Source organism: Apium graveolens, chromosome 10 (genome assembly GCF_009905375.1).
Source record: "Apium graveolens cultivar Ventura chromosome 10, ASM990537v1, whole genome shotgun sequence".
In the NCBI taxonomy this organism is placed as follows: Eukaryota; Viridiplantae; Streptophyta; class Magnoliopsida; order Apiales; family Apiaceae; genus Apium; species Apium graveolens.
The window spans coordinates 162787186-162794645 of record NC_133656.1 but is presented as its reverse complement, the minus strand read 5'-3'; the positions used below and the strand labels follow the sequence as shown (position 1 = coordinate 162794645).

At 36.8% G+C, this 7460-nt stretch overlaps 1 long non-coding RNA gene across 1 annotated transcript; it reads left to right on the top strand.

The window, feature by feature from the left end:
- The first annotated feature begins 5065 nt into the window (after positions 1-5065).
- Positions 5066-7260, top strand: LOC141693882 (uncharacterized). The gene is made up of 5 exons (XR_012563298.1): positions 5066-5353; positions 5470-5709; positions 5788-5924; positions 6009-6132; positions 7125-7260. It is a non-coding gene; the product is annotated as an uncharacterized LOC141693882 (long non-coding RNA).
- The last annotated feature ends 200 nt before the right edge of the window (positions 7261-7460 follow it).

Genomic DNA, 7460 nt, shown 5'->3' with positions numbered 1-7460 from the left:
TTAGCTTTTATGTGTAATATTTGAAACCTTAAGACTACAACTGCCATACCAAAAATCAACCCTCGATGCAATGAGGATCGTTATGAGATCCCCATCGAGGGATGTTTAATTTATGATAATGAAAGCTTCTAAGTTATTTTACGAAGCAACGTGCTTCATTATTCGCCTACTTTATCGTGTTAAAAAAATCACAAAGAAATGATCCAGATTACGGATAATAAATGGTTCTTCCATATACAAGTTACTTGTACATTCCAATTAAACACTACACGAACAAACTCAAGGACGGATGAGGTTGTAATGAACTCCAAAAGCACCAAGTAATTAAAAAGTTTCACGCATATGTTCCTGTCACGGCAAAAATCATGAACCAACGTAAATTTCTCGGGATATTACCAACGAAAAAAATGTCAACCTGCAAGTAGAACAAACCAATCCCTTAAGGAATTGACAATTGGAAATCGGTGAGATTAAAACAGACATCTTAAATGTCTAAGGCCAAAAGACCTCCCTAAGCACGTCACACAAAATATCATAAAAGCATAACAACCAAAGTACCATCAGCAAAGAACATCGTATTCAAAGGATAGTAGCAGAAATTTAAAACTTGTACGTCATTCACGGGGCATCCAAGTCTAAAACAAGCATTTTAACTATCTAAGGCCGAAAAACCGCCCTAAGCATGACAGATAAAATATCATCCACCAAAACATAAAAACCAAAGTACGATGAGCAAGAAACAATATACTTCGAGGAACAATAGCAGAAAATTAAAATTATTACACCAATCACAGGGCATTCCCCGCCTTCATGGATTCTTCGCCGGATCACCGGGCTGTAAAGTCGCGAGGTCCTGAATATAATCCTCAAAGGTATGCCCCGTGGTGTCGAATCCCGCACCCTGTATCCGCACAACACAACACCCATAACCATCTCCAAGAGCACTTGCGATATCACCCACCCCTTTCTGAAGTTCCGCCTTCAGCGAAGTGTTTTCCTCAACAATCAACCTATACGATTGATTCATACCATCGATGTGGCGCTCCCAACCTTCACACTTCTCTTTCAAACTGTCACGTTCTTTCTCAGCATCGCGAAGCTATCCCTCAAGCTCCGATATCTTCCCACTCATTGACTGCTCGGACAACTCTAATTCCCCAACACGCTTTGACAAGGCAGAATTAGTCCCAGCCAAATCACTAACCCTCCTTTCTAAATCCAAACAACTCGAACCTAGCTTCTTTTTCTTAGTCTTGAGAGCCGACACCTCGGCTTCCAATAGGGTTCGGGCTTCACTACCATTATCAGCCTTATACTCTTCCAACACATGCATAAAATCGGATAAAAACTGCAGAAAGAAGCATGATACATAGATTAAACTAAGAAAAAGAATAGATAAACACAAAGAAATTCACAGAATTATATAAAAAGATCATACCCGACCAACTCTGCTTTTGCATCTATCGACAAGCTCATCGCGACGTCGACCTTCCTAGGCAACGGAGTCCTGAGGGAGATAAAACAGCTTAAAATCCCTTAAGGGCACAGTCGTACCCCCAGTCCAGTGCTCCGTCGGTTGAATTTCAACCCTAACAGCCTCCTTCCTCGCCCGAGGGTCGACAGTGTTAGTCATCAAAGCACGACTACCAATCAGGGTTATAGTCTTGTTGACTCCGCTATCCGTCGCAACATTCTCCACGAGGTCACCACCCTCAACATTTTCTCCCTCAACCTCCCGACGGCTCCTCTTGCGAGCATTCAAATCAGTCACACCAACTTCTTGCACGGCTTTCCCAGAATCTTCAACCACCTTATTCCCTTGATCATCTAGTAACTCAATAGACACAGAGTGTCCAACACCTGATGCCCCAGCCCTCGAGGGACCGGCATGCGAGGCATCCCCACTTCTCTTGGAAGCCCACTGCACAAGCATCAACATTGCCTTCTCCATCTCCTTCCTAAACCTACTGTTCAGAATTTTCTCTAAAGAGGCCCCGACCACTGAAACGAAATAAAAGGAAAAAAGAGAGTCAGTTCAAAACACAAAAATATTTAAGGCAAACAAGCATCGAAATAAAAATAATAATCAAAAGATGGGCAAAACAAAGAAAATTAAAAATCAAAGAAAAGTTTAATCATCAAAGACCCCCCCTTATAATCATGCATTTCCAAAAAACTAAGTTCTTTTAACCGAATGTGGGTATATACCGACGTCAACCCATGGAACTCGTTCAACTGACGTGTGTCACATTTCTCAATGTTGTTCAGGTAGTCGAGGGTAAGTTAGTCGACTTTCTCACACGACTTCACAAACTCTAAATCGGGGCCCCCGATGTATAACCACTTGGAATGATACCCGAAGTTCGATGACCGAACACTTACAATCTTAACTCTATTATAGGGACAGTCAAAATAAACCTGTCCGCCGTGGTATCGGACTGTGTATATCAAAAAAAATAACTTAAAAGAGGGAACCAAACCCTTGTCACAACAGAGAGCAACAAATCCACTAAGTTGAGCCATAGAATTGGGCGTCACCTAACTAACACCACACCCAACAGCCTCGAAAATAGCCAAGAAAAATGGATGCATAGGCAACTGAAACCCGAAATGGAACAAAATCAACGGTATCCTATGCATACCAAACTCCGGCATCATCCAGACCCGCTCATCGGCCGTCGGGACCCGATAGCGATACCCATTAACCAAATCTACACACGCCTACAACTTACTCAGCGGCGGATCCTTAGTAATATAATGACTTAAATAATTTAAACTTGATTTGTCCCTGAACTCTTGCCTCCCTAAACGCAAACTCTCTTCTACTATGCGATTCCTAGTCTCTAAGGTCCGAGGACTCAAAGGCGGCGAATGAAGTGGCCCCATAGGAATGCCCTTCAAGAAATATTCCTCGTTTAAAAAATCAAAATACCCACATTGGGCCAAATCAGGAATCTCCAGGTGGTTCAGATTCAAGGAAGATTCTTGGTCGTCCTCTTCAAGAGGCCTTTTACCGGGATCGCGATTAGAGGCAGTTCGAAGTGAAGAAGAACTAGATTGATCCATAAAGAAATAGCAAAATAATCGAGATTACAAGAAGATAGGATAACAGCCCACAAACAAAACAACCAAAGAAGATGTAGAAGAAGAGAAGAGATAAGGAAAACTTACAGGTTTATCAAACTGAAGAGTGAGTGTAATGCTCCTCCGGAAACTGCAGCGTTTTAGATAGAGAAGAAAGAAGCCGAACAGCCACAACCCAATCAATACCACTAAAAAAAATCAGTATTTATACGTTTGCAAAATTTATATATATAGGCCTTTACTCTGTGGAGAACTATCTTATATGGAGAATCGTGGAGAACCATCATTTTTATTATAGAATCTCATCATAAAATGTTAAATTTTATTTCAAAAAATATAAAATTCGATGCAAATCTAGAATAATAAATATAATAAAAAATTTAACAATTAAAATTTGATAAAATTATTTAATTTTAAATTTGATTCTATAGTGGAATAATTTTTAATAAGTGTGATTTTACTGTGATTCTGCTATAAAACCAATTTAAACTTTTTCAATAATTTTAATGAATTTTTAAATAAAAAATTATGTAACTTTGATTTTTAACTTGATAATTAAAATTTATAACTATATATGATGAAAAATAAAATAAATTATATATTTTATATATTTTAAATGATAGTTCTCCACGATTCTCTATATAAGAGAGTACTCCATGTAGTGCTACCCATATATATATATAATAAATATATATAATAAAATATATAAATGAATAATTCTCATCTTCATCTTTTTTTTATTTCCTACCTTTTATTTTAACTTCCATTTACTCCTGCGCTTATTTTGTTTCATTTTTGTACAATTTATTATCTTCGCGGTTTTAGCTATTTTATTTTTACTTTGGCACAAAATTTAATATTTCAATTTAAGGGATTGAAGAAACTAACATGCAAATCTAAAGATGTTGTTCTCACCAGGAGGGGGATAAATGTTGGACCAAGAGAATACGGTCCAAATGAGTCATAATTAGGATAATTATGGAATATAATGTAAAGCCTAAGAATACCCATTTTGTAAGAGATAGCACATTTGGGACTTTGTATAAATATAAGACAACAACCTCATTTTAAGAGGTCGGCAAATTAAGTAAAGAGATCGTCTCCTTAAAAGATTAGTCTTAGTTAATAATAATAATATTGAGGCATATCAGGCTTATAATCTCCTTTCATCTACTTTAGTCTCTCGTGACACCTTTCCCCTCTCCTACTCACCCAGTTTCAACCCATTTCCCCTCTTGTTTCAAAAACTCTAACTAGTGAAAATTTTGGAGTAAAAGGTTGTTAAATTTGCATTCAATAAACTTGCTTTCGCTCCTTTTAAAAACTCGGGAGCACGATTACGGAGGGAAGTAAAATATCATTTACCCTCCACTTGCTTTCCTTCCTTTTTAAAACTCGGGAGCAAGTGTAAAATATCACTCCAAATAAGTTACATCGCACCTTTACCCAAAGAAGTTAACATCTCAAGGCGGTACTTAGTTCTAAGTTATTTCACTAAGGATGGATTCGTGCATAGGAGGAGAAAATGTGTTGTAATTAAGGTGTTTGAAGTTTTACCCGAGCATTTTTATACATTAGTAGCTTGGTGGCATATATGGGTTTGTAGTTTCAGTTTTTGGGGAATGACACAATACATGTGAGTCGATCAAATTGGTTTTCTAGGGTGTTTGTATCGGGTTCTAACATAACAGACTTAGACCACGGTTTTGATTGTCTAAATGGGTATTGTTAGTTACTGGCTAATCATCTTTATCTTTTGAATATTAATGTGCCCACAGTCTTAATGTATTACACACATAACTCATCATGTGCGAACTAAGAACAATCAATTTTCATTATGTTCTTTTTAGGTCCATGAATTCCCATTTGTGCACTTCTGTTTATAAATTAATGCATGATTGCAAATTGAAATCATTAAAAAATACTTACGTAAAAAGATGTTTTGGTCCCTTCCATTCCAGATGGTTATTTTTTTTGAAATAATTGACTAATGGGGCAATACTTTCTCCGTCTGAGGCTGCAGAAGAATTTCGTGGAGGGGTATTAAGGTGTTTCAGAGCTCTGCTTCTAAGTTTGCATATGTGCTCTAAGAAGTCTTGCTCATGTAAACAAATTACTGGCTGGCCTGCACTCTCAAAAAGCACTGAATTACAATCACCCATTAGTCGAGACAGAAAGTATGATTCTGAACAAGAATGTTTACTTGCATTTTCTTCAATCTCAAACTGCTTCACCTGCTGTTGGACATTGGATTTCGCTTCTTCTAAAGGCATGTGATGTTTTAGTTTAATCTTTTTGCCTTGCTTTTAAGGGCATATGTAGATTCTATAAAAATGCGATTGTTTCTTTATTGATCCAAATCTGCACTGAATTTTGTGTGTGAAGGCCGCAGATACCGAAGCAGGGCGTGGACAGCTAGGTAGTGGACATCCTAGCTGAAGTGATATTTACAGGCTAGCTGCACTAAAATCTTTCGTTTGGATTTACAGGCGGAAGTGATATTTCTAGGGCAATTGACACATCCCCATCTTGTGAAGTTGATTGGTTATTGATGTGAAGATGAGCATAGGCTTCTTGTCTATGAATTTATTGCCAGAGGAAATCTTGATAATCAACTGTTTAGCAGTATGTTTATACTAATCTATGCACTTCATTGGTTGTATATTCAGTTAGATCTTACTGATATTTATGTTTGATATACAGAGTACTCTGTTTCATTGCCATGGTTGACAAGGTTGAAGATTGCAGTTGATGCTGCAAAAGGCCTCGCCTTTCACCACTACAAAGAACCTCCCATTATCTATCATGACTTCAAAGCTTCTAACATTCTGTTAGGCTCTGTATGTTCTTCTAATTTTTTAATTTTTTTTAGAAAAAATCATCTATAAAAGCTATTGTCTCATTCCTGAATTATAAATTACCAGGATTACAGTACCAAGGTCGTTGATTTTGGGCTAGCTGTAGATGGTCCTCAAGGTGTTGATGCACATGTCACAACAAGTGTAATGGGAACTGAAAGCTACGCTGCACCTGAATATCTCATGACAGGTATCTATGATAAACTCAGATCTCACTCTTTCTGTAATTATATTTTCTATGCAATTTGAGAAATCATTGACATTAAAAATTGTATGTGTATTTTCTGCTTGATTAAAATGAACAAGATGTTGTTAATGTGTTGGAAAATTATTTTGTTTACCCAAATATATCAAGTTGATATGATTGAGCTGTGAATCCAGCCAATAAGTTGCACATGTTTACTAGACAGATGCCACATTGCAAGCCTATATGATGCTGATACCTAAGGATCAAAAGCAGAAGTCTTTATTTAAAATATAAAACTGTTTGTTCTGCTGACGAGGTTAAAGTTTATAAATCCTGATAGAAAACCCACTTGCGCAATTTGCACATACAGAAGGGAAATGTTGTGTACTGCTATTTCTTAATTTTTGAACTATCAAAAGGATAGCCAAATATAACTACTTTAAATTTTTGAATACAGTTCAATAATGATTAAATTGTAGTTGTCGGCCTGTGATGGCTAATGTTCTTGTATGCTTAAAATGTAAGGCACTATGTTCCAGCTTCCATCTCCAATTGTACATCATATATGGCCTAATCAATATATCGAAACTGACACATAAATTCTTATCAGTTTTTCCTTCTTCTTCTTTTTGATGATAGTTCTTTTATAGATTTGAAAGCTCAACTTAGCATTAGAAATATTATTAAAAGATGTGAATGCAATACTAATTGTTTTTCTATTTACAATTGGTCATATCCGGTTTTCTTTATGGCAAGCAACTACTGAATATGAATCTGTCGGGGAAGTTATCACCGGCATTAGGCAGATTATCATATATGAAAATCTTGTGAGTGCTTATGTAACTGCTTTTGTTATAGTTTACTCTTGGTATAAGTTATATCGTACAACTCAGATGTATCAGTTCTTATAGTTGTTGAGCTTCTGAAATATTAAGTTCAAATTGCTTAATATGTTTCTATAATCTAAAAATAAGCGTCCATCTTTGTTCAATCAGGGATTTCATGTGGAACAAGCTAGGTGGGAATATACTAGTTGAAATAGACAATATTACGTCTCAGGAGAATCATTGTTGTGTCTGGGGTTGCCTTTTTGCTGCGGGGTGTGGTTGCTCGAGTGCAGTATGAAGCTGCGTGGAGTTGAAAATTTCGAAGCTGCTATTTGTTGCTGCTTGTCTTATTTGTTTTTTTGGATTTACTTCTCTAAGAAGATCATCTCTAGGTGGGTGTAGGGGAGGAGGTTAGATTTCTTGGTTTGTTTTTGTTTTGTTTTTTCTGGAGTTTTTTTTTGTGTTGGTGGGTCTATATGAAGAGAACACACAATGGGGTCTAAC